This window comes from Passer domesticus, chromosome 5, assembly GCF_036417665.1.
Source record: "Passer domesticus isolate bPasDom1 chromosome 5, bPasDom1.hap1, whole genome shotgun sequence".
Taxonomy (NCBI): domain Eukaryota; kingdom Metazoa; phylum Chordata; class Aves; order Passeriformes; family Passeridae; genus Passer; species Passer domesticus.
Genome location: NC_087478.1, coordinates 18201781 through 18228983, shown reverse-complemented (window position 1 = coordinate 18228983; position 27203 = coordinate 18201781). Strand labels below are relative to the sequence as shown.

Here is a 27203-nt window from a genome sequence, read left to right as displayed (position 1 = left end):
GGATTTCCATGTGTGAATAGCAGTGATTCATTGACAAATACACTTGCTCTAAGCATTTGTAGTACATTTTCTGGAAACCTGATATGAAAAATTACATTTCCAAATTTTCTTGAAAGAGTTAATGATTTAAAAAACAAAAATCCTTCCTTTGAAAATTCCCACTTCTCAATTAAAAAATGTCATAGATGGGATTTAGTACTAGACATCATAAAATTGTAGGTAGTAGGGTTTAAAAACTGTTAGTTTTTTATTTGTGTATCTAAAGCTACAGCTGTCTGTTCTGGTACAAACAAATTCAGTGCAGTCTTTACGTGTAATTCTTTTTCTTATCTAAAATGTCCCCATACTATAATTCACTACCAAAATACATACCAGCAGAGGGAAGATTTTTTTTTAGTCTGTACTCTTATATCATGCACATTTGCTTCACTTTGGAAAAGTGAAAATCAAAGAGCTACCTCTCCTCTCTCCAGACAAACATGTATTTCATGAAAGTTTGACAACATACTGTAATACCTAAATTATAATGAACACAGGCTGCACAAAAATAAAATGTTAGTACCATTTGTTGAGATGACAATGTTTTCTGTTTAAGTAAGTAAACATAACTGAAGATTGGAATTATGCAGAATTGTGAGTAGCCTTATCAGGAATATTTAACCTTTTTTAAAATTTTTATCTGTTGATTTGCAGCTCTTTTTTTTTTTTTTGTTAGTTATCTCTTCACTAATTTTTGTGTCCAAAAGTCCTTGCGTACCAAATGGAGAACAAAGCTGTGAACATGATATGCTAACGAGACATACAAGAACATATTGGAGAGTCCATTGAAGGCCACAAAGTTGATTGAGGTACAATCCTTTGGCACAGGAGGATGGGCTGAGACAGCCAGGCTTGTTCACACTGGAGAAAACTTATCAGTGTGTACCTGGTGATGGGTGGTGAAGACAGAGTCTTTTCAGGGCTGTGTGGTGACAGGACCAGAGAGGTTGTGGAGTATTGGTCCTTGGAGATGGATTGTCTGGGCACGTCCTGGGCAAATGGCTGTGGCTGACTCTGCTGTGAGCAGGAGACTGGTCTTGACCAGCTACAGAGGTCTTTGCCAACTTCAGACTTGCTCTGATCCTGTGATTAGTCCAGCCTTTCCATTTCCCGTTTTCTCCCAAGTGTCATTACATTATGATCTTGATTTTTCTATCCTTTCTTTATTGTTTCGTTACATAATTACATGCAGCATGTAGATTAACTTAAATTTTCCTGGGTGGATGTAAATAGATGTAGGGTCTTCTTATGTCTGTCACTCAGGGCACTGTAACAAAGAAAGCTTTTTATCTTCTAAACGCTTTTAATATCTTTTTTTATTTATGTCATTTTTGCGCTTCAAAGTGGATTTTATTATATATTTTTCCAATAAAGGTTCTTCTACCAGGTAACAAGTGACAGGACAAGAGGAAATAGCCTCAAGTTGCTCCAGGGGATGCATTGGATATTTTGAAGAATTTCTTCACTGAAGGTATGGTCAGGCTTTGAATCAGGATGCCCAGGGAAGTCATGGAATCGCCCTCCCTGGAAATTTTCAAAAAACCTATGGATGTGGCCCTGAGGGGCATGGTTTAGTGGTGAACAGGGCAGTATTGGGTTAACAGTTGGACTTGATGAGCTTAGAGGTCTTTTTCAGATGATTCTGATTCTGAGAGAGGTAAAATCTTACAAAATAGAAAGGGAAGAATCAATGGACACAAGCTTTCCTGTGACTCCCCTTAAGTAACTACTCCTAGCCACGGTCAGCAGGCTGTGGAGATAACTTTTCTAAACAAGACAAAGTAGTTCTTTTTATTAGCTGTTTGTTTCTTCAAAAAAAAAAAAACAAAAAAACCCCTAACAACTTACCCAAACTCATGGCTTATTTTGTTTTTTTTTTTTTTTTTTAATGTGTAATCCCAGACAGGCTCAGAACTACTTGAAACCTCTGGGAATGGAAATGAGGAAAACAAAGACTCTAAAGTGCTGACAAAATCTTTTACTTAGAAAATTATGATTTAGTGAAGTTGTACTTGCAAATGGGCCATAAGTAGGTACAAGAGTATTTAGTTTTAATAAACAGGTGCTGGAAATACATGTATTTGCATTACCTCCCTTAAAATCCACAGGTGGGAATTATAATCAGTTTAATCTTTTGTTAGTCCTCCTCTCAGAGCAAATCGTGTGCTTTTCACAGGGCCAGACAGCTGGGGAGCAGTGACACAGTGAGGTCCAGGAGTTGAAGCAAAATATTCTTTAAAGCAGGTGTGTTTCAAGTTTCATAACGGAATCTGTGTAATGTTTATATTAAAATATACTGCATCTTACTGGCAGACTTAGTGTTAGATCCTGAAACATTTATTTAAATTCTTTTTGCTTCTTTTGCACAATTGACTGATCCCTCTATTTGAATACATTAGGTCAGAAACCAAAATGCCGCCTCTACAATTTCACAATCTGTATGCAAAGAGAGCATGAAGGGAAGTTATAAATACCCATTTGGTTTCCTGGATGGTGAAATGTTCCTTCAGGCTCTGCTGGTTTAATCAATGCATGAAATAGATTACATTTGTTTAGGGTGGTGATAGCCTGACTAATGCATTGACTTCAGCTGGAAAAAGAATAGCCAGCAATACTTAGAGCAAGAACAGTTAATCCACCCACATTAAAAATGCAGCAGTGTGATTTTGAAAGAGAGTGCCTTGGAATTGCTATGCAAATTTTTTACACCTTAATGTGAAACAAAAAATAACTTAGTCATGTTTTAAGTAATAATAAATAAAACATTTTCATAATAATGAATTGCTCAAGTGTTGAAAGTATTGTTTTAAAAGGTTTGCTCTTCATTCCCAAACTCCTTACACAGGTCTAGATTGGGAAACTTGCATTATATTATTTATTATCTGCTGATGAAGCATGATGGGGTTTTCTGATTTACTTGCCAAGTGATTAGCAAAATACCTGGTTTATTTGTGATTGCTTCAGTTAGGGAGATTCATTAATAGTAGAGCTATTTCTGTTTCAGGAAATAGAGAGCAAACTTTTTCTTCTGTCTGATTCCAGTGCATTCGATGCTATTTTCATTAGAATTCAAGCCAATAAGGCTACTTTTTCAACACACCCATGAATCCAGAACTGGTTTCATAATGGAAATTACAATATTTTGGTTTGAAAAGGGCCATATGGTACAGCCAAGCATGCTGCTCAGGCCTCAGCCAAAGAGGGTTTCTTTACCTCTTCTGGGAAATGGGAAGTGTTACAAATGGAGAATCACAGCCTCTTTGTAGTGCCCTTGAGGCTGGCATACAGTCTTGTATAACTGAAGAAACATGTAGTGTAATGTTGCATTTGAAATAAGAATAGCTCCACAGCTCTGGGAAATGGGATTCAAAACTTCTCAGAGCTTTCCTCCTGTCCCCTCCACTGGATGGACAAAACATGCAGACATGTATGAATGTGTGTACACAGTCATGCTCAGGCAGTGAGATTGCAGGTGGCTGCTGAGTAAGGAGAGGCCTTGGCTTTGTGCAACCAGTTCAACACGGCTGTCCACTGTAGGAGACGAGGAAATAAAGATCTTTCTTGTTAGAAGCACCAAATACTCAACTTGAAGTACAACCAAATAACTGATCTCCTTGTTAGTGTTTGCAGAACTGTAAAGAACAGCAAAGAAGGTGAAAAGATGCTGGTGCTTGTTGAAGATTTTGTCCATGCATGTGGTGATAGAGAGGGATTAGGGCAGGGAGATTCCAAGCAAGGCATACAGGCTCAGAGCTGGAGATCCCTCTGCAACGATGTCAGCACCTGGTCAATCCATTCCTCTGAACTGCAAACCTCTGAGTGGACGGCGGAATTCAGCAACATCTTCAAAATAATGCCTGGAATTTGGTTCAGTTACAGTTTGAGCTAAATTACATTTTTGAATGACATAATAAGCCTGAGTCTATTTCATATCCTTATTTTGTTTTTCCAGAAATTTTATGCAAATTTCAATTTTAATGACAATAGGAAAAATAAGAGCCTGTGTCTCTGCTTACAGTTTCAAATCACATTTTTTATAATTTTATGACAGCATATATTTCTCTTTAAGCCTTTTTCTTTAGGGTCCATGTTATTAACCTATGCCTGGTGCTTCTTTTCCTATGATGATTTATTTTTCAAGTAAAATTATTCCAAAGTCACCAGCACATTACAAAACCAAAAGCCAGTGGAAAATATTCTTTCATCATCATCCTTTTTTTCTGAGAAAAAGCCCATCTCACTTGAAAGCTTCTATGTTCTTGTAACCCAACCTTTTATTTGCAGCCACGAGAAAGTTAGGTTAGCATATTACATACATGATCCTCAGGTGTTTGAGCTACTTCAAATTTGTCACATAATATATGTAGAGGGACTTGCACACTCTAAAGAGGTGTCCTGGGTGCCCATGTATTAGACTTTGTGTGTGAGACTCCTGGGACATGTGATGATTGAAATCCAAGGTTTCTGCTCTATGACAAAATGAAAAATTCTACCTCCACCACTCACTCCCACCCCTGTCATGTGGGTGTGAGTCATGTGGAAATATTTATACTTTTTTGATGGGATCTATCTGTTTAGCATTAAACTGTGGTTCTGTGGGAATAGTTCCGGCCTGTAGATCCATCTGTGAGCTGGATCTACACTCTCCATCCCCTGTGTGGGGAGAGCACAGTATAACACTGCATGGTGTGTGTTTCCATTAGGCTCACGACAGGGGAAATGGGACCTAATGTGTGTGAGTACTGAAACATGTCATGGCACCATAACGAGTTTAATATCGCATTGAAGACAATGGTTCAGTTAAATTACAATCATGGACATATTTTTAAACATGTTCCAATAGAATGTTATGATAACACAGTCTATCTTAAGAGTTTCTCAAATTCAATTTTATTCTTTTTGTTAAAATGAAGAAGGTAATAATCTGATATCTGATTTAAAAGACAAATTCTGAAGGACAGTCACAGCAGAATTTATAGCCGGCAAGTTGTACAAAACCAGTTTTCTTGGTTTTTGTGGACTTCTAAGCAGACCAACATTGCAGATTAGATCTGATGAGTTGATTGAAGGTCAGATAAAGCAATTAGAGTAGCTACAAAATTTAAGAGGACATATGGGTAAGCTAAGAAGCAAGTGTAGAAAAGGGTAGAAAAAAGATCAGAGAAATTTGCTGAAAAATGAAAATATTTAATTTGCTAACAGGGATCTTAGGCAATTTATGAAATATAATATTATTGAGGATGCTTTCTGAGCTTCTGTTTGAGATAGCAAGCTCCACCTGGGTATTTGTTTGGTTCCTGTGCCTTATACTGAAATAGAATATAAAAGAAGTAAAAGAAGATATTTCTGTTTCTTGCACTCTGATAGCAAGAAAAGATGATTATGCTTTGGTAATTATTCATTGAAATGGAATAATGAAATATGGCTATAACAAAAATAGCATATGAAATAGCATATATTTTTTCCTTCTAAGTTCTGTAATTTGGGGAATTTTCTCTGCTATGAAAACCTTCTTAATTCCTATACTATGAAAATTTCCCCTTCTGTTCTCCATGTGAAACACAGTTCTTCTCAGTGCATTTTTATTACTTTGATTCCCTCACTGATGGCCCACATTCCCATCCAGAATTGCTTGGGTACTATAGTTTCTTGATTAAATTACAAACTCATTAAGTTTGGCAGGTTATTTTTTTATGCATTATATGAAATACCACATGTATCTGATATTTGATTGTATTTCACTCTCATTTTACTACCACAAAATGGCTCGCTGTGCCTGCTCTATCTGATTTACTAATAACTGTTATTGCCATAATATAGAGTTGCAGAACAAAAGCACCTTTTAGTAAAGACAGATGTGATGTTTTGAAGGAATTATCATTTATCTGCAAGACCTCAGATGAACCTCCTCTTTGCACAGGGGGAAACCTGAAGTGTTCTAATCCTTACAAGTCAATTATCATCTAAACTGCTCATTTCCTGCTGCAATTCAAGATTCATAAAATCTGAATGGGATATGCATTTTTAATGTTATGGCAGGAACCATAAATATTGTTCGCCTTGTTTGCCAGAATCTTAATACAATAATGACTATAAAGCTGCAGGAAGGAAAAATATCTAAGATGCATTGATTCAGTTTCATAACCCAATAATTCTGACAACCTTTTCAAATGATTAAATGGGCCTGGAGATATCCAGACCCTGAAGTATTATCTCCATTTGTGAAACCCTAAATGTTTTTCTGTTGATTTTTTTTGCCCCTTTCTTCTTTTAAATAATGCAGGAGCAGGTGCTGGCATTTCAGTTCAACTAATTAGTTTCTAATTTACTGTAAACATCTTAGAATTCCATGAGCATGTCTCAGTGGTATCTGAGAGGAAACAATCTACTGGTTCGATAAATCTCTCCTGAAATACCACTGAGAATTGACTGCATGAAGTGTATGGCCTTACTTTATATATCTGAGTTTTTTAGAATACACTGAAAAGCAAGATAACAGTTCCAGGCATTCTCTGATATTATCATTATCTCTGCAAGGACAATCTGAAGGAACCTTGTGTTAATGACCCATTGTTTTAATTTTAAAAAGCTATGAAATAGTGCATTGTATTTCAATGTGCTGTTGGAATTGGTCCAGACATTAAATGTGTTTGTAGTGATATTGCCACAGGAATCTTCAACAATGCTTTGCAGTATTTTTACGTTCATGTGATTTGTGTATCTAATTTGGAGATCAAAATATATTAAAATATTTCACTTGTTTCTTGGTTATTGACCTCATAAAGTGGTTACATTTACAATGAGAAAATTTGGTTGTAACCATTCATTAAAATAAACCAGGAACTTTATCTAAATATCTTTATTTTTCAGATGTTTATGAACATGTTATATATATACACATCAAACTTAATTGTTTTTTTCGAGATTACTAGAATTGCAAAAAATACCTGAATTTCTGTATTAGTACTTTTTATTCATATGTTAATTGTAGTAAAACAAAATAATGTTGTCTCTTTCTGTTTTTTCTTCATTAATTATTAATTATCTTTAAATTAAGATAAATGACACTTTAAAGATACAGAAGGGTACTAAGTTATACATGCTTATTTTTTCTGACTTTGCCTTAAAACCAAACTAAGACAGTTGTCTTAGTACAGATGGTAGGATTTACATTTCACCATTTGGCTGGAGCCCTAACTTACCTCCCAGTGTGTTAGCAAATCCCTCAGGAATGCTCTGGAGCTGAACCAGCGCTGGTGACACTGAAATCCCTCTTTCACAATTGCTGCACTTACCAACTGCTTGGCAACATATGCACCTTTCCTTTCTCCAAAGCTCATCAGCATCCTTTGCCCTGGTACAACTATTCTGGCAATTTGCAAAGAACAACGCAAAGACTGGGTGAGGCTAGCAATATTTTTGTTCAAGGTTTCACTAATATTTTTTTATGTTCTGGAACCAGAAACAATTTTTTCAGGACACTTGAGAGGGTGATGAGGGAGGACTGAGTTGCTTAAAACTTCAGTGTCACCAGAGAAAATGTACTTATAAGTGTATTTTCAGAGAAAAAAACCTAGATATGCAGAGTCCAGCTGAAAATGTGTCAGAGCCTATTAATACAGGAGTATACCAGACTTTTGGTGTAGCTATTATTTCTTGAACCTCAAACATACTAATTTTTTATCGTATTTGAGTGATTCACTCTTGTAAGAATGATGTTTTCCTGATATGCAATTTCCTTAACATTGCATTGGATATTATGTAGGAAAAAGTAAACACTGATATAAATGTTTGCTGTCTTTTTATTTACAGATATTTATTTATTTTGATATTTTGGATTCTTAATCAGTAAATGAAATCTTAAAAATACGTCCCATGAAGTATTTTTGTGTGAATGGCTAAAAAGTTGTTGGCTAAAAAGTTGATACCAGCTGGAAAGAAAACATGTATAGACAACTCTGATGCATATAGTGCTAATTCCTTTGTTCTTATGCAGGTTTTTTAATCTCTGCTTTCATTTGATATCTAATTTATTTAAATAAATTCTATATTGCTCAATACAAGAAAATTAACACTGTCATTAAAGTAATATATGTTGACGAAAAGAAAAAACAGCTGAGAGATTAGGAACTGTTTGGAAAAGAGCTGAAAAAATTAAAATACCTATAAATTTATTGCAGGAAAAAAAGTATTAACTGAAAATTTTATTGACATATATAGGAGGAATCCAAATTGATCTGGAGTGGAAAATTATGTAATTGCTACCCTTTATGTTGCAGGGCTTGACACATAAAGGGATAGAATCCTCAAGCTCTTTCAGGTGGATTTTCAGTTACTCTGGAACCAGAGCTGCTATACACTGCACTGTCCTTGTGCCATCAAAAGAAGCTTCAGCCCTCTGTCTGGAGACATTTTTCTCATGGGGTCACTTGTATCCTCATTTCAAGGTTTTCTTGGCAGATCATCCCCTGTCCTATACCCTAATGTAAATTAGCTTAACTCTATTTAACTAAGTTTAATTGATTAAACTGAGAGTGATGTGTGTTGTCAATGCATATTCCATGGTAAAGAAGGAGCCTCTGTCCTGTTTCACAAATTTTAAACTTCCTCCCATTGCTGATAACTCTTACAAGAACCAGAAAACAGCATGCCCGCCAAGCTTAATTACGCAGATGCAATTCTTTATGAGAGAAGGATTTCCCCCCCTACAGTTATGATAGTTAGACATTTTCTTTTTAATATCCTGCCAAATTTCCTGAACTGTTTCCAAACTGAGCTGGACTGTCATCCAAATAGCCTCAGGAAATTTTATTGCTACATATCTTTATACTGAGGGGTGCAAGTCTTTAGTTTTCATGAGGAAACCGGATTTTTTTTCCATGCATAAAAGACCAGACCAAGTTGTCAGAAGTTCCTGGTCTTCCTATCCTTGCCATAGGTGCTGGGAAGTAACAATTTCTTTGGTAGAAATCTGAGTCAGAGTGGGTAGTACAACTGGACTGTAATGTTGAGCAAGTTATTGAACAACCTCTGCCTCTATCTGTGAAACTGGGGCAATAAAGGCCATTTTAAGGCTGATAGCAAGTGATTAATTAGTGTTCCTAGAGCTACTTTGAGTTATCATAAGGAAGATTTTATTTATATTAAATGATCAACTGAGATTCTCTTAGTGACCCTTTTTTCTTTCTCACATGCAATTTTCTTCTTTTTCTAGCCAAGAAATGGAGGATTTTGGAATGTGGTAGATGAGTTATATCTTTGTGGAGAAAACAGGAGGGCCTGAGATTAGGTAAATCAATCCTTACAAGCACGTCAGTGAAGTGGCACTGCAGCAGGAGGCTACCTGGATCTTTGCAGAATTGAGATCTAACAGAGTCATTTAGCAGAGGCTGCTGGATTGGTTTGGTGCCTGAGATTTAACTTTTGCATCTGACTGCAGTGGTCTTTTGTGTGGTAGTGTTTGTCATTCTTTCCACACGAGTAGCTTTTGGCTACATGTACTGCTGTTATTAAGTCCTCAAGTTATGGCTTGATGGCAGTGGACAGAGCAATTTCTTAGCAGAAATTCTTAGCAAGTGCACAAGTGACTGCTCAGTGAAGCATTGTAATTAAAGTAGTGATGGTATACAATTTACTAAATTACTTCAGACTGTCAAGGTGGCAAAGGAAATGCCAGCTCAGAGTAATAAGCTGAGCAGTAAACTCATAAAATAGTTATTCTTTGTTCTGACATGGCTCATTTAAATCTCTTTTTCTCCTAATTCAATACCTGGAGAGAATCCCATAAATATTGTGGGTAAACATAAAAATGTTTCTTTAATATAAAATTATTGGAGCCTTTTAGAGAAGGCAGCAACTGATAGTTGTTCAGTACTGCATTCCTACTGATGCTGATTACTAGCAATGGGATAGTGTCAACCCTAACACACTGGGTTTTGTCGTGTGAATGTGGGAGATATGTGTGTTCAACTATTACAAACTTCTATTTCACTGGGGTCAGTGTTTAAAGGTAATGTTTTTAGCACTTTTTCCATATAATTAATGACTGTGGTATTCTCTTGGGTGGCATTGTAGGTTTGAAAGAAGAAGCAATTATTTAACAAACTGATGAGCTCTTGGATCTCTGATTTTTTGAAAGTTCGTGGAATTGTGGCAAGAGTTCTTCTGTCCCAAATGTGTCTGAAAATTACTCATCTGATTCATATCTTAGGATATTCTCACAGTAAAAACTACAAACACCTCCAAAAGGTGAGTCACCTTATTTTAAGGCTAGATGTGGAATTAATCTGTTTAGATGGCTGTAAATATCTACAGAGACAGGCAGTTTTAGGGTAAGATTCATATCTCCTAAAGCAGGCATCTAAAACAGATGAAATGAATCCACATTAGGAGAAAAGAAATATGTCCTAGTGCAAGAAAAAAAAAAATACTGTTTCTTGGCATTCACTATCCAGGGGCTTAGATGATTAGCTTAGACTGGAAATCTAGCTTGGAAATGCATTAAGTTGATTGATACTTGCAACACAGACCGATTGTAAACAACCAGCTCTGCATAATGTGGTAACTGGCTTGCATAAAGGATGTAAGTCCATGGAATTCAAAGGAACTCTGTGAATTTACAACAGTGCCTACTCTTTCATTGGCATAAATCAGTGCAAGTTCATAGGACTGAAAACAGCCATGCTGCTTTACAAGTGCTAAGAGGTTGATGTATTAAGTATATTGAAAATTTTGGTTAAACTATTTTAGACAAGCTTAGAATAAGCTTGCTGTGTCATCTGACCAGCCATTCTCTAACATAATTATCTGAATGCTGGAAGCTTTTACCTGTATCATCAGCAAATGTTCCTTAAAATATGTAAATGCATACTGATTTGATTAACTTTACACTAAGGTATAAAATACCCCACACATGGATACTGAGATTCCAGAATTCTGGAATTTACATTGATTTCTACTGTCATTCTATTGTTGAAACCTACATGACTCTGTTATTTGGTCCTTCTGTAGCTGATAAAGGTGATACGAGCCAGATGTTCAGCAAGGACTAACCTATGACATTAACCTATGTCCCTACTCACCTTTATCTCCCCTCCTCTATACTCTTATTTCCTCTTTTTTTTCTCCCAGCTTTTCTTGCAGTACATGTGGGTGAGGCTCTCTGCCTTCAGTGAAGGTTCTGCTTTCCAGTACAAGCAACTCTGGAAAAAAACCATGGCACATTACTGGCATTTCAATTTCCTAATTTATTTCTGGTATTTTCTGGAGAGACATTCATAGCAACATGTAGTAAATTCAAGAAATATTTGGCATACTACTCTTACTGTTCATGCACAGACCACCTGTGTGGTGTGTGCTCAGTATGTCTGATACCTTGGACTCCTTGGGTGTCCTGTAAAGTTCATGTGTACATGAACAATGAACATTATCCCTGTTGTTCTGGCAGCATATTCAGAGTCACTGCCCCGACTCTACTGCCCCACTTTCCTAGAAGACCCAACCCTCAGATGCAAGCATACATTTACTGCATTGTATGAAAATTCTCTATCCTACCTCCTGGTAACTCCAGCAAAAGTTACCAAGTTCAGTAAAAGTCTTCCTTCTTGATTTCTTCATTTTACAAATGGCCACCAATATCTTGCTTTTTCTTTCAGTTTTTGGCTGACAGCTGCTTCTCATCTTGCTATAATTATCTTTTATCATGCTTCATTCGTTTGAAAGCCAAGTAAAGTTTTGATTAGGATGCACTGAAACTACTCTTCCCCACAGGATAAATAAAAAAGACAATATTAAACCTGCAATCTGATTGTGGAGTCCCTGCATTTTTCTTCTCTTGTTTGAAAAGCAGAACATACAGATATTTATTATGGGAACAAGTTTTCTGCCTCTGATACACTGACAGTACAGCATCTTTGCTGAAGACAGCTCTAGCATGAGCAGATGAAATGAAATAAGGAGCTTTAGGAAAGCTTAATTAGATGTGTCTTTTATACTCATTTGTGATCTGTGTCATGCCAGACCTGCTTCTTTTCAATCTATGTCATTATAAGCTTATCTTTAGCCTGCATTTTAAATAATAGAGCCTAACTATGTCCTGTTTTTTTTTTCTTTTGAAATTGATAAATTCATTTATACAAAGTAGTGTTTACTTTTGTTGCTTCAAAAGTGTGTGGGACTCAATTCAACTTACACTAAATTGAATAAACGACATTTAAACATGAGCAAAGTTGGTGGTTTAAAATATTACAGTACAAAGTTTGCCCACTTTATTCTAGGTGACGTCATCCACGACAGGGCTAATGCTCCTTGAGCTATATTCCCTTCCCTTCCCTTCCCTTCCCTTCCCTTCCCTTCCCTTCCCTTCCCTTCCCTTCCCTTCCCTTCCCTTCCCTTCCCTTCCCTTCCCTTCCCTTCCCTTCCCTTCCCTTCCCTTCCCTTCCCTTCCCTTCCCTTCCCTTCCCTTCCCTTCCCTTCCCTTCCCTTCCCTTCCCTTCCCTTTTTCTTTTTCTATTTTTTTTTTGTATTGTGTTAGCTGAAATCCTGTCTGTACATTAAAAACCCTTTTTTTTTAAAGAATTTGGATAATGCATATCTTGAAGTTTACTGTGCAGTGATTAATGTGTACAGCATGCACATATGTGCCAAGACTAGAAAACTTCACAGCATATGCACAAAAAAATCCATACACTAGTTTTTAGTAGAATAATTTTTTCAGTATGTTTATAGATTGTTCCATTTGTTTAAAAATATTTTCACATACAAAATGGTCATGAATAATTCAGCTTCCTAGTTGTGATATGATAATAAAATATTTATTTATATTTTAAATAAAGGAATTCTTTAATTTAAAGGAAAAAGTAGTCAGGTAATTTTATTTGACATCTTTACTAATCAAAATTGATGTGTTTGTTAATAGCATCTTTTCTTTGAGTCTTTTCAAACTTAAAGTTGTCCACTCACACCAGCTTCATGTAATTCAGCAACCTGGATTATGTTCAATCCTATAAAACCTCCCAGCCAGACCCATAAAAATATAATAGATCATCTACAGAGTGAACACCTCTGCTATTACACTGTTAACAGCAAAAAGTGATTACATACATTTCATTGCAATGGTATTAGTAGTGACCTGAAAGAGATACATTTTCTCCCAGCACACTATGAAGCCTGATGAAAAGTCATTAATATGGTCGATGGTCTGACTGCTATGGATACACAAACATATAAACTGTTTGAGTGATGAAGATGTTAAACCAAATCTTTATGTAGTATATAATAATGTCCAGTACTTCTGCAGGAGAAAAAGTGGCCAGTGATGTTGGACCTGTGCTGTCTTTTGGCACATCAATAAATTTTGTCCTTTATAAATTATCCATGGCAAATATATCTTTAAATGAATGAAGGAACCCAGTTATGAAGCAGACCTTTCCCCACTGTTATCCTCACTGAGCAAATGTAGAGCTGAGAAATGTCTTTGATTGCTTTGTCTGCCTGTAGAGAAAAGAAAAATAATCTATTACACAGATCTGTTGTAACTATGCTCTCCTACCTTCTCCTATGGGCATCCAAATTCTTCAGAGAATTAACTCATGGCTGATAGAAATAATCCACCTTGATTTTCCAGAACAGGGGAAATAGCCCTTACTATTGAATGCAGATTTACATTGAGAACAACACTAACACCTGCTTTGTACAGTGCAGGAATGCTCCTGACAATCCCAAAACCACAGAAGCAGGCAATAGGTAGATATGACAAGAAAGTGATGAAACAAAAGGCAATTAAAAGGCAACATTAAACAGGGCAACTAATTTTCATAAATGTCCAGCTATTAGATCACTGCTAATTTAAAAAGTGAAGAACTATAGTTTTATCTGAAGTACAATAATAAGGTGCCCAAATATAAAGCAGAAATTTTCTGAACTGTGGTAATTCAAGGATGGTTTATGAATCTGAGTTTGGGAGCTGTGCAAGACAAAAATGGCATTAACAATGGACTTGGAGAATTGCATTCCAAATAGTACAGGAAAAGGTCCTGCCTGGGATATCTGGGGTTAAAGCACTTGTGTAGCATACAGTTTTCTCTCAGGGTTTTCCTCCCAGAGAACGCCAGAGCTCAGGAACTTTTTTTTAAAGATGCTTCAAAATTATGAGTGTTTAAAGAAACTGTTCTTTGAGGCTCTTCTGTAATCTGAATTAAGTGCTTCTGAGGTGATGATCATAACAAAGGGTGATGATTATGGTTTTTTGGGTTTCTCAGTGCTTTCATTTCAGAATTTAAAAACACATTTTAAATTACTTAATACTAAAAAGCAATACAAAATATAGATATATGACACTGTGTAAATGTCCCATAACTGACTACCTCATCCTTTTAGAATTAAATTTTTAAACTTATTTTTAATGAAAGAGACTCATTACAATATCCACAAGCACTCCCCAACTTTCTCTCTTTTTTTCTGTTTCCTATATTTTCTCCCTCATAATTAAACTTTAGTTCTGCAACCAAATATAACTTATGCCTTGAAACTTTTTAGGATTGTAGCCTCCTAATTCAAACAGTAATTATTTTTAAGATTTGGAAGGTTCAAACAGTACAAACATAAGGTTTTCTCTATTTTGAGCTTTTACAATCTGAATTACATTACTAGAGATATCTGAAATGTGGTAGGTTTTCTGAATACAGATAAGAAGCTGAATGAAACAATAGACATTTTTTTTATTTTAAAAATAGATTCAGTGTCACCAGTTAAATATCTTTCCTTTTTTTTTTGGGAAAAACAAATGTGCACTGAGGTGCCCATTTGAAGCACAAATCCTCAATACAAATCTGTAGTCCTGGGAGCAGTGTATGTGCAGACCATTGTTTCCATCTAGAAGCTCCATTTTTGAGGTAAGGAATGTGCTGTCTTTCACAGATAAGAATCATTCTGCTGGTTTCCATCCAGGAGCCCATATTTGCAAAGAAGGTGGGCAGGGCAATAGAATTGGCTCTGCATGTATTTATTAGAGGTACTGAATATGCTGTTCTGACAGCAATTGAGAAGATGGAATTTCTAGGAAAATTATGCATCCCTAAAATTTTGTTCTCTGTGTTTCTCCGTTCTCAAGAAAAGGTGTTTCCTTTTGGCCTTGTACAGAGCAAATTGATACATGAACTTGACCCTGTCCCTAAGGAAGCTGTTATCATGGCTGTCTGAAGTGTGGCTTAGGTACAGTGCAGTCAAGGAGAATGCACAGAATGATGGAATCATGGGATGGCTTTGGCTGAAAGCTACCTTAAAGGTCACCTAATTCCAACCCCTGTGCCATGGATAGGGATGCCTTTCACTAGACCAGGTTGGTCAAAGCCCTGTCTGACTTGGACAAGGATGGGGGCATGAGGCATCTGCAACTTCTGGGGGCAACCTGTTCCAGTGCCTCATAATCCTCACAGTAAATATCTTCAACACCTTTATTCAGATATTCAGACAACTTGACAAACAAACATCCAAACTCTCCCTTTCCCTTTCCCTTTCCCTTTCCCTTTCCCTTTCCCTTTCCCTTTCCCTTTCCCTTTCCCTTTCCCTTTCCCTTTCCCTTTCCTTTTTGAAAGGCATCCCTCTTTTGAGACTATTAGCTAAATGTAATAAAACCCAAAATCTTTGTTTTCACATGAAGTTTTAACATACAAAGCAATTTGTATGTAATTTCATCCCAATGCATGATAGATTACCAATTCCAGCTTCAATTTACAGATTTAATTTTCCAATCCCCACATTTTTCTTTTAATCTTGTTCAGTGTTTTTAAAGCAGTTACTACAAGCCAGGCTTTTAAAAACATAAATTATGAGACAGAATTGCTTTCAACCACATTATCAGCAAATGGTTAGAGTGCAATCAAACTAAGTGCTCCTTCCTGCTGTCTCTTGCACACATGCACTCACACATGCACCCAACAAATGAAATCACACTTCAATGCACTCAGCTGAAGCAGCAGATGAAACCTTTTTTCTGCTATGCCCATGTGGCAAGTGAAAATATGATGGTGTGTCCCTGTGTGGTTGTACCATTCCTTTCCCTACAGCACTTCCTTTCTTTTGCATGGCTGGGTTGTCAGTCCCACTCAGGGGACTGAACACCACTTTAGAGGGGTCATGTTTCCCTCCCACAGCAGCTGCTGCTGTGCTTTCCCCTTTCACCTTCTGTATTCAGTGCTCCTTTGATTAGTGAAAAAAATCAGATGCCCCAGTGGCCTCGGCCATGCCATTGGGTAAGAGTGGACACAAATCAAAGGATTTTGAATCCCTTTGAGCACAATACTGTAATCTCAATGCAGGACGCTTTCAGGCAGTGGCAGGAGCTGGTGAAGGTTGTTTGGTTGGGAAGCTGATTTTCCATGCAGTGTCACTACTATAAAAGGCTGCTCTATTGCAAGACTGTGGAAGAAGTGAGAAAGGACATAGTATTTCTCACCTTGTGTGAGAAATCAGTATTTCATACAGTTCTCCAATTCTGACAGAATGCTTCAATTTAAAAAATGCCCATATTTCAAGGATGGGCTGGTTTTATTCACTGAGATGGAGCAGCGTCAGGCAAGTGGTTTGTAACCATTTGCAGTGATCTCAGTTGCATAGTTTTCTTGATGGTGGTACTGATCTGATCACTATAGGGAAGTCTATAGTCAAAAAGGATATGATAGCTACATCTAGAAAAGTACGTAATTTCATTAAAGGTTGCAATGCTTACCTCCAGCATAGCCTGGTCCTTTTTTTTCTTTAAATCCTGACCTCATCTAGTCTAAATCTTTGAATTCCTACTTAGTCCTCATGTGGTTTTATGTGTTCACTTCCTTCTGTATTTTTCTATGCATATATCTTCCTTAAGCCTTTCCAATTTTTGAGGTTGCTTGACAGTTGCTTCTCCAAGTACTGTGTAATCTTCTGTACAAAAATATGTGACTTCTAAATTTTTAGGTGCATGGAAGTCAGGAACTGAGAGGTATGAGGTGGTATTAAAACTGAAGTTTATAATCCAGCTGTACATCCTTTGTGCAAAGGTGTCTTGTATGGAAATGACAGTTCAAGATACATCAACCATTTCTCAATCAGAATGCACTTGCTTCCATTGTTTCTCAGAGATAATTTTGCAAACTGATATGGTAAGCAAAACAGTACAACAGTTCAAGTTTTTCAACTACAAATTCATAAAGGTTTCAGGGACAAAAATTTTCTTATTTCTTCCAAAAATTTTCCTGTCTTATTTAATTTGCCAATGTAGCAGCTGTTATATTTTTTCCCCCGCAACCTCTCATACCTAAAACTGTTACTCTTCTAACAGATGACTAATTTAATTTCATAGTCAATAGGTCAATAGAATTATATATCTTTTTCAATTCAGAACTAGTTTTACACCACTCAAGTTGTGCTTGCTGAAATCTAACCAGTTTCTCAAAGAAGAAGTTGAAATAAAGGAACAAAACCTGTGGGAAAAAAAATTGACAATATATGTACTGTCATTGTTTCACTGAATTGAAATCTGTCTGAAGGAATCTAAATTCATTACTTTATTTCTCTTTTTTACTTAGTAGCGCAGATGATTAGGCTTGCCAGATGCTGTGCAAGGAAGATAACTGTGTAATATTCAAAATGTTGAGTCCCATGTTGATGCCCAACCACAAAGCCAAAGCTTTGCATCTGTTCAATGGCCTAATTGAAATTCAAGCTGCACTGCCAAAAATTACTCAAAAAAATGTTAAGCCTTATCCATCTTTACCAGGGGACTATAAATGACTATATGTCATGATTTTTCTTGAGCTGGCGTACTCTGCACAGTTTTCTGGCAATGTTTGCTTTCTGAGAACAGTTTGACAACATCCGTGCTATGAAAGCATGCTGAAAACAGGGCATTATAATACTTTCTTTTAAACTTGACCCATGGAAGAGTAAACCTGTACTAATCAATCAATATGAGCTGGTACAATGGCGTATTTCAGAAAAGTAACATGGCCTGGGTAGGAAGAGTGAATGAAAACATTAGGTGTGTGTGAGGAGGACTCCAAACTTTTTGTTTTGAAAAGGGCTTTGTCCCAAAACTGATGACGCCAAAAGGCAATGAAAAAGTTTCAGATTGGCTTAAAGTGAGCAGTATCTAAACAGTAACCAAGGGTCTAGCAATAAAACTCTCAGGAAAAGAGTTAGCTTTCAAAGCAGCACAGGAGAAATATGAAGATCTCTAACAGGGGAGAGACCCTAGGGAGCAAGTGGGGCAGACAAGGAGGGCAGGCACTGCCCACACTGTGTAAGTCAGGCAGTGCCTTTTCTATTGCTGATTCTTTTACTGAATGTAGAGTTCTCCCATTGGTTCATTAGTAAATCAATAAACAGCTTCCATCCTGATTTCATTTAAGCCATGCAAGTTAAACTGTTTTTCCCCATGACAAAAAACCAGTTCTGCTGTAGGAAGGGAACCTTTGATGCTGGAAAAACTGATTATTATAATTACAGGGCTGGACTAGCTGCATTGGTATGTCAGTCACTGGCCATCAAATCTGTTTCCAATGCTTCTAGCAACTCAGTCCCTGTGATCACACAAATGTGGTTCAGTAAAAAAACTCAGCTAACTTCTTGTTCGCCTCCCCATCCCCAAAGGCAGTGAAAGATATCCTGGGTTTCCCTGAGCAGACCCAGTGATTGAATACCTGCCAAAAAAAGACATTTAATCTGACATTGCAGTGGAGATGCAAAATATACAAGAAAGAAAGGCCACAATGCTGAGTTATGCTGGGGTGCCCACATATTTATAGCTGTGAAATGTGCTGGCTTGACAAAGGCACAAAGGCAGCCAAGTGTACTCTAACAAAATTGCAGTCTTGGCAACTGTGTCCAGGGACAATAGGTACCAGTAAAAGTTCCTCATGTGGAAATCATGGCTCTAGCACCTTGATATTTGCTTTCAATCTTTTTCTGATCTTTCACATTTTCCTACTGTCTTATCCAACTACCATTTATTTTTGTAAATCCCTGGCAGGAGACTAAATTTCAATGCATGTCCATTAAGAAGTGCACAAATACTTATTGATGGTCTATGTGCCCTGTGTTGAATCTATACAATAGCAGTCATAAAATACTGCAACAAGCTGTAAAACAATTATGCTGAAGTAAAAAACCTCATATTCCTCTTCAGATACTGTTTTGTCTGAATCCTATTTGATGTAAATTGTGTTTTGTAAGTATGGCGTTTTGGGGAGCTGAAAATTTGCATTTGTTCTTAATTTAGAGTGCAAAATAGCCATCATATCTGTGGACAAGAAAACACATGATACATTATTCTCTTTATAGAACAAAACCCCACTATCAGGATTGTGTTAATTCTCCATGGGTTGTAAACATGTTCTAATCTTTTGCTTGTGCTTCTGCTTGAGCTTCTGCTCATCTTTTCTTCCCTTCAATTTCACCATATCAAGCTTTATTATCTGCCTTGGTTTTAATTTTTTTCCTTCAGAATGATTTAATATCTTATTTTTTTCTTTTTCCTTTTTTCCCCTACTATTAATTATATCTCTCCAGCTTAGTGTTGCAGCTGAGGACCCTCATATAATCATTTTATAGAGGCATTATATGAACTGTGGGGGCTGTATGCCCAACTCCAGAATCTTTGACCTATGCCATAAATATAGCACTTGGTTAAATGGTGAACCTCTTTGTGACTCTAAACTAAAGATGCCAAAAGTTTAGATGGATTAAAAAACCAATATGATAAATGAGCGGAGAAAAAATATCCATCAAAGGTAGTTGAAGCAAAGAATATTAAATTTGGTGTAGACACCTCCTAAACTGCAGAGTGGAGATTGTACCTGTAACCTAAGAGATTGTAGCCTAAAATATATCACTGAATATCTGTCTATTTCTTATACTCCTCTTTAAGCATCCATTACTAATTATTTTTGAATGTGAGATAGCAGGCTGAGTGCTTGACTTGTTATGGTATGGCTGTTCTTATATAATCTTATGTAGATGCTTATGATAACAGTTTGCAAAAGTGAATTAATGCTTGCCCATGGACTAAGAAGAGGGTGGACTCATTTTTCCGGTCAGGTTTTTTCACTGTCATTTTTTTCACTGTCACATTTTACATTCTTTCTTAAATGTTCTAGAGGAAATCTTGGGGTCAAAACCCCTAACATCACAATTATTTATCATCAGCACATGAATTAAATGTGAATTTGTATATTTTTAATTAAAATTTGCAGGATGAATATGCATATGACTGGTATTCAGAGTTGGCTGCTGCAGGAATCAATGGTAGGGTAGGGTACTGACCTAAGCACAAGAATAACACTGCTCCTCACTTTTGCTGTAATGTACTTTTGAGTGTAAAGATTACTTGTTGTGTTTCCATGTTGGTTCTTTGTTCTCTAATCACAGATACTGGATGTGCATATAAATTGTGCTTCTACCTGTTTTATTCTATCTAAGTCTTATTATGGGCCATAACAGGCTTGAAATACCTTGGAATATCAGCTGTCTTCTTTATGTTATCAAACTAAATGAGAAATAATCCCTAACTGTAGTTCTATGAAGAATGAAACATCTTAAAAAAAATATAGATTTCTTTCTTATTTTGCCTCATGTTGGCTAATCTTTCCTAGAATACAGACCAGCTAAGCACAGATATGTTTTCTCTTGCTATGGATCTAATTTTTTTGGTAACTGTTTTTTATGCTGTTAACTAAGGCATAGTCATAAATATAGAATAGTCTCAGAAATGTAATGTAAAATATAGTGAAACTCAAGAATAGTAAGCAGTGTGGCTTAATACCCTCTGCTAAAGTGCACATGGAGTCAAGTAAGGCTTATGGTAAAACACTGACATTACTGAAACAATGTTACCTCTAAAGCATCAATATCTTCCATTCTTTCATCTTTAGGAGTTTAAGCTATATAGGTGGACATTGCATGATTAGTGTTTTTCAAAGTTCATGAAGTTTATTCTTTTACTTCTGTAAAATATAACTTATTCTCCTGAAACCTGTTTCATCCATACTTGTGGCTGTCAGAGATTAGAATCTGGCACTAAATTCTTAAAAGAGCTATTAAGTCAAAGGCAGGTTTTGTTCCAGAAGCAGCTGCTGAAAGGACAATGGAGCTTCTCAGGACAGAAAAAGAGAAAAAAAATCTAAATTGTCAGGAAAATAGAAATTAGTAAAATCCTGGTGAATAGTAAGTTGACTGGCTTGTACCATGATATCCATTTCAATACATTTTGACTCAAATTCCATGAACAGCTGTTAGTTGAAGAATTTTAACTGGAAGGAAAATACTGTTTGAAAACTATTTGTCCTTTCTTTAAGAAATAAATTACCTGTGGAAAGTGCAATTTATATGTACACTCTTTCCCATATGCAAATTTTCTGGATTTCATACTGGTTTGAAGAGTTCATTGGAATAATTGATCTTCCCAAATCTTTCAGAAATGCACTTCTGTGGAATCCAACAGATTAGAGGAGTCAGGGCTGAGAGTGAGCACTCAGCTGTAATGTCAGCAGCCCAGGTCTCCCTAGCAGGAAAGGCCAGTGCTGTCAGCTCAGTCTGAGCTGCCTCTTTTCAGCTGGGAGGAAATCTGTGGCAGACACTCACTGCAGCTGTAGTTTTATTGACAGTAATGATATTTCTGTTGTCAAATGATGGAAAAGATGTTTCTTGCTTTCAGGTTTGTTTGCCTTTGGGTCAGAGGTCTTTTCACACCTTTCATAAAGGATCAAAAAATACAAATTAACTTGTCTAAAATATTAGACCTACAGATTATCTTCAATGTTTGAGTAACAAGTTTATTCTTACCAGAACTTGGTACTGAAATATTCTACACAAACATTTTATGTTTATGAGTTAAATAATTCTGTAGTTCTCACTATTAATTTCATATTTACAGAACTGTAAATTATCTGATTATAACTGTAAAGCATAGACTATGGTATTTAGTTGTCATGCCTAATAGTATGACATAGTTAGTGAAACAACATAAATATTCCCAGTTGATACAATATAATTTTTTATTCCAAATATCAATATAAACATGTAATTTCCTGGTAAAGAAAAAAAATATTATAATGGCACTTTATAGACAGAAGTTTGAAGCATAGTTAAATTAAATGACTTAATCTTGTGAGACAGGAGTTAACTGAAATCCTCTAGTTTAGAGTCTATTGTCTGAAATCCAGCAACATGCCTACAACACTCCATCTATTTTATTCCATCCACCCAGCCATCCTTTTGTTTCTACTTTCTTTACAGTGTACTAAATAGTGTCTGATTCACAAAGAAATGGAAAGAAAGTGCTCTGAAGAAAGGGAGCACAAGTAAAAGGAAGATGTAGGGACAGAATTATCTCAAAAGCTTTTTAAGCCCACTGGTATTACTTTTCCTGGGTGTTTGTCTAGCCTGTGTCTGTAGTCCTCCTATGATGAAGATTTCCATCACCTTCTAAGGCTGTTCCGGTGCTTCATTATTTTTGATGTTTCAAGTTTTTATCATGTCTCTATTTCAATCTAAGTCAATTATTTCTTTTTTATTCTTCTATTTGTGTTGAAAACTCATGTTTGGACAGCAGCTTGCACAGAAAAAAAGGTTACCCTGTCTCCTCTCTGTCCTGTAGGAGGTTATAGAGGCAGCATGATGAAGTGACAAACACAGCTACCAAAGAGGAAAACTGTTCTTAAAAGGTGAAAATGTGTTAAGGATGAAAATGTTTAAAAAAAGAAAAAAAAGACTTGGATCACAGTGGTCTGTAATGCCAGTGAAAATAATATGAAAATATTTATTTATTCTATTGCTACACTAAAATGCTAAAAAATCTAGTTTTAAGACAGTTGAATAATATAGATAATTCCTAAACCTTTACAGTTGCAAAGAGGTGGAATATTTATGGTGTTTATCTTTATGAGTGAGGAATGTGTAAAATGGTAGATTTATACAGGAGACAATGAATTCAGGCTCAGTTGCATTATTTATAAATCATTCCTTCTGTGGCTAAATTCTAAAAACTGGTCCACAAACCATTCAAAATCTACTTTTACTATTTACTAACTATTTAAATACGAGCTTTATTTATTTATTTATTATCATTTTTTTTCGTGCATAACCCTATCATTATGACAGAAATTTGGAACTTTGACGCTGGACTCAAATAATCCCATACAGTATAATCCTAATTTTATACTGGGGAAAGTGAGGGGAAAAACTGGGTTCTTAGTAATGTGATAAAATATCATATATTGTGCTGGAAGGATTCCTTTCTAGAAATAATATCCAAACACTTACAAAAGCATAATAAGCTGATATAGTAAAACCAGAAATTTTCAGTTTTAAGGTAGTAACACCAGCCAAACAAAAAAAAAAATTTTGTAGTTGAAACATAGCCAACTTGACCTCAGTGCTTTATCTTTGAAGCCTAATTTAGACTAGAAATTAATTCAAATGGAGCAATATGGGTGTAATTTACACAAAGAGAAGAATATTGTGATTCTGAACTTCCAGTTCCTCAGATGCATTTTGGTTTCAATTGGGGCTGAAATGCTGAATTTCCCAGCCTGTGCTGGTTTATTCCCAGTGCAGTGTGACACTGAGAATTACTAGAAGCATTTCTTTGATTTGAGTCCCTCAGGTCACAGCCCGTTCCACTGCAATACAGCACTGCTTCTGTTCAACTCAGACCTTTTGCAGCAGCAGGGCTTGCATTAGCAACAAAACCTCACAAGTTGCAATAAGTCTCTCAGAAGTCTTCAATCACATTGTAACTGAGATGGGAGAAGAAAAGGGTGAAAAAGTGATAGAATTTGCTGTCAAGAAGTAGCTGGAACTGCTCCATTTGAAACAATAGGAATTATTCTTATTTACCATTAGAGGGCATACATACAGTATAAAATACATGATTAAAGAGAATTCCAGTTTACTAGGTGAAACGTTAGTACTTCTGTCATATAATAAATGCACACTAAAGTTTCCTAATAACAGTTGTTTCCACTCAAAGTTGTAATGTCTAAAGAATCTCGGACTGTCTAAGTTGAACACTGTTAGATGACAGGGCAAATAAGCCAGTGCTGCCAAAAGTTCTGTGGCTGTTAACTCTGCGGCACTACTGTGTTTTCAGCTCCTGCAGCTCTCTCTCACATTTGCCCAGTTCAACAAGGACATTTGCTATTAAAGTTCTGTAACAGACTCACAATGTTCTCCATCCCTTTCTAGTTTGTGTCTGAGAAAAGTAATCACAAAAAATAACTTTGTGTATCAGAAGCCCACAACAAATAAATTAAATGAATACCTAACAAAAAAGAAATGCCTGAAATTCTTCTCCCACTGAGAGTTCTCTTTAAATTTATAAGTACTCTAAGACAGTCTGTCATACCAATGTAGTAGTTCCTGTGACAAGGTGACCTGCCAAGCACGAGGAAGATACTGCTCTAAACTGAGTGAGGACTTGACATATATTTTGTGGTCATCACATTGTAAGATGAATACTGCCATGGTTTATGCTATGAGACATTTCTCCTGGATGGGTCAGAAAGGAGAGAATGCAGCTCAAGGCTGTAGTGGAGAAAAGGATGTGATACTGGCAGGGCTTGGTAGGATCATATTTTTTGCTCTGAAAGTCTTTGTGACAGGTATATTTCATGTATATATAGAAATATACTGAATGAATGAAATATAGATGTCATTTTATATTTTGGTGTGCTAAGCAGCTGTTCTTGGCTCATTGGGCTGAGAAATGGTCAGTGTTGTGCTTCAGATGTATGAAGCACTTGGTTAAGTAGGAAAGGAGATTAATGTAAAGCTAAAGCTTTCTTTCTTAAATATATAGAGACACAATTTAAGTCAGGAAAAGACCTAGTTTAGACAAAAACTTAATGGATGCAGCTTGTCTACAAAAAAGCCCCCCACTGAATGTGTGGAGGATCTGTGAATTTAATCAAAGAACTTTTGGAGGACAAAAATAGATATATTATCTCTCATGACATTATTCTCTCCTGCTTCTTAGCTGGTGGTCAGGTCATCCTTACTCATCAGATAATATCTTAGTAGCAGATATCTGATGCACAAAATGTCAGCATGTCTTAAAGTTGTCCCTTAATGAAACTGTTTCTTCCCTTACTTGTTCTGGAATGGAATTTGTTGAAAGTTGAGGCAGTATATGAGCACATTCCCACAGAGATGCATACAGCAAACTAGATGATTTACTGACATTAAAGGAAATGGATAGGGTGGTATGTTACATGGTGCCAAATTTTAGTATAGCTTTGTGTAGTTCAAATAAACTCTTTCAATTAAGTGTACTGTGGATCTGAGAAATAAACATTTTCTCTATCAGCCTAACAATGATACAGTGAAGCACATTCTGGATGGACAAATAAAAGCCTAAAGTAGTCTGGAATTAAAGTGTAGGTGTATTAGGGGTGAATAGATGCCAGACTAACCAATGTGTTTTTTTGCTTGGTTTGGAGAGTTATTTTTCCAAACCTACCATAATGTTTCTTGATTTCTGTCACCCAGATGAGGCTATTATTAAAAACAACTTTGTCTGCACTTCTGAAGTCTATGACCTGAACTTATGTATTCCAACCCCAAAAAGCAGTAAGTGCAGCAGGTGTTGCACTTGTTAAGTAATGGAATTAAGGGAGTCCCTCTGAGTGTGGGACTATTGGAAAACAGAGGTTATTCAGTGAATAAGAAGACTAGAAATATTTCTTGATTTTTATTAGGTCTTGTTACAAGGAAAACCTATTGAAATAATGTAGTTCAAATTAAAACAGTATCAAAGCAGCTTATTGATCTCCTAATGACATGTAATTAGCCAGTAAGCAGTGAATAGAGTCCAACAGAGCAGAGGCTCTGCCTGATCCAGGCTTAGGTTGAGATGCTGAGGCAGCTTGCCCCAGTGTCAATCCAAGTTTTGACTGATGCTAACTCTGGTAAATGTTCACACTTTAATACTCCTTTTCTAGTTCACTCCTCCTGTTTTTCAAAAATATTTGTAATTCTCCAATCTGATCTGTTTGGAGGGAAATGCTATTCCAGGTAGTTTGGAGCATTTAGCATTTTGAGCCACTAGCATTGGATATTCTCCATGTCTTAAAAAGTGCTGATGTCCAGGCCATTTGGCAAAGGTCAGCTCTGCAGTCACTCATCACAAAGTTTCTATCTAGTAGATAATTATGATGTCTTTTAATTAAATATTTTGATCTGTGCTCGTTTCAGAACTACTTTGGACTTGTAGACATATGCAGTGTTCAGAAAAGATGAAGGTCTTGCCAATCTTATAAAACTTGATTAAAGGCTGGGAATCAAAATTTCATGGTATATTTTAAATAATTGCTCACATAGACAATTATTTCATTACTTACATGATTGCATGTGTTTATATTAAACCAAGTGGAAACTGGAATTTTCATCTTCTTGGAAATATTTGCAATTCTTAGGGAAAAAAAATTCCCAGTTGAGAGCAAAACGTTGGAAATATGCTTTTCCTGTCTTTGTCCTCTTTTAGAAGCCTTAGAGAGAATGATTGCTTTTTGGGAAAGGGTGAACAGAAGAGGTGAAGTTTATTTATTTTCTCTTATCAGGTCCCATCTTGGCAGCACACTGCTTTAGGGCTTGAGGGACTAAGTTATGAGGAACTGAACAGTCCTTGCTCTCTAGAAAGATCTTGGGAGTCTGTACTGAGTAAAAATACTGGTTAAGTCACAAGAGCATATTTGGTAAGATGCTAAAATGGAGGGGCGCTGCAGTGATTTTTTGTTTCATAAATTGAATTTCTGATGCAGGAGGAAATTGTCAGTGTTCATGAGTTTTCTTATTTGGCTGCGTTTGAACCATAATCCTTACTGTGTTTATCTCAGTTCAGTTATAAATTGTACTTTCTTGAAGGGAGTGGAGATAGAGACAATCAAGTGTAGTACAGTACACAGTACAAAAATTGATATTAGAAACTGGATTAGTTTGTTTTGTTTTGTTAAAACCACCTTCTCTGCTCAAGTTTTCTAAACCTGCAGCTGCATTTTCTTTCAATGTCTGCCTTTATGAGTAAGATTTTCAAGGCTGAATTTATCCAGCTCTTCCTTTCATTTATTTCCTTATGCCTTTTGTCAGCAAGGCTGAAAAGACCCTCTTTTTGTCACAGGCTTGTTTTTTTCTTT

The 27203-nt window shown here is 36.3% G+C and overlaps 1 long non-coding RNA gene across 2 annotated transcripts; it reads left to right on the top strand.

Moving 5' to 3' along the window:
* The first annotated feature begins 272 nt into the window (after positions 1–272).
* On the top strand, positions 273–26765 carry LOC135301268 (uncharacterized). Of its 2 annotated transcripts, XR_010363007.1 has the most exons (8): positions 273–848; positions 1414–1510; positions 2216–2283; positions 8319–8486; positions 9254–9328; positions 10114–10287; positions 22670–22736; positions 26631–26765. It is a non-coding gene; the product is annotated as an uncharacterized LOC135301268 (long non-coding RNA). The 2 variants fall into 2 exon arrangements; XR_010363008.1 differs by lacking the exons at positions 22670–22736; positions 26631–26765 and adding an exon at positions 14834–14912.
* Positions 26766–27203: the final 438 nt, after the last annotated feature.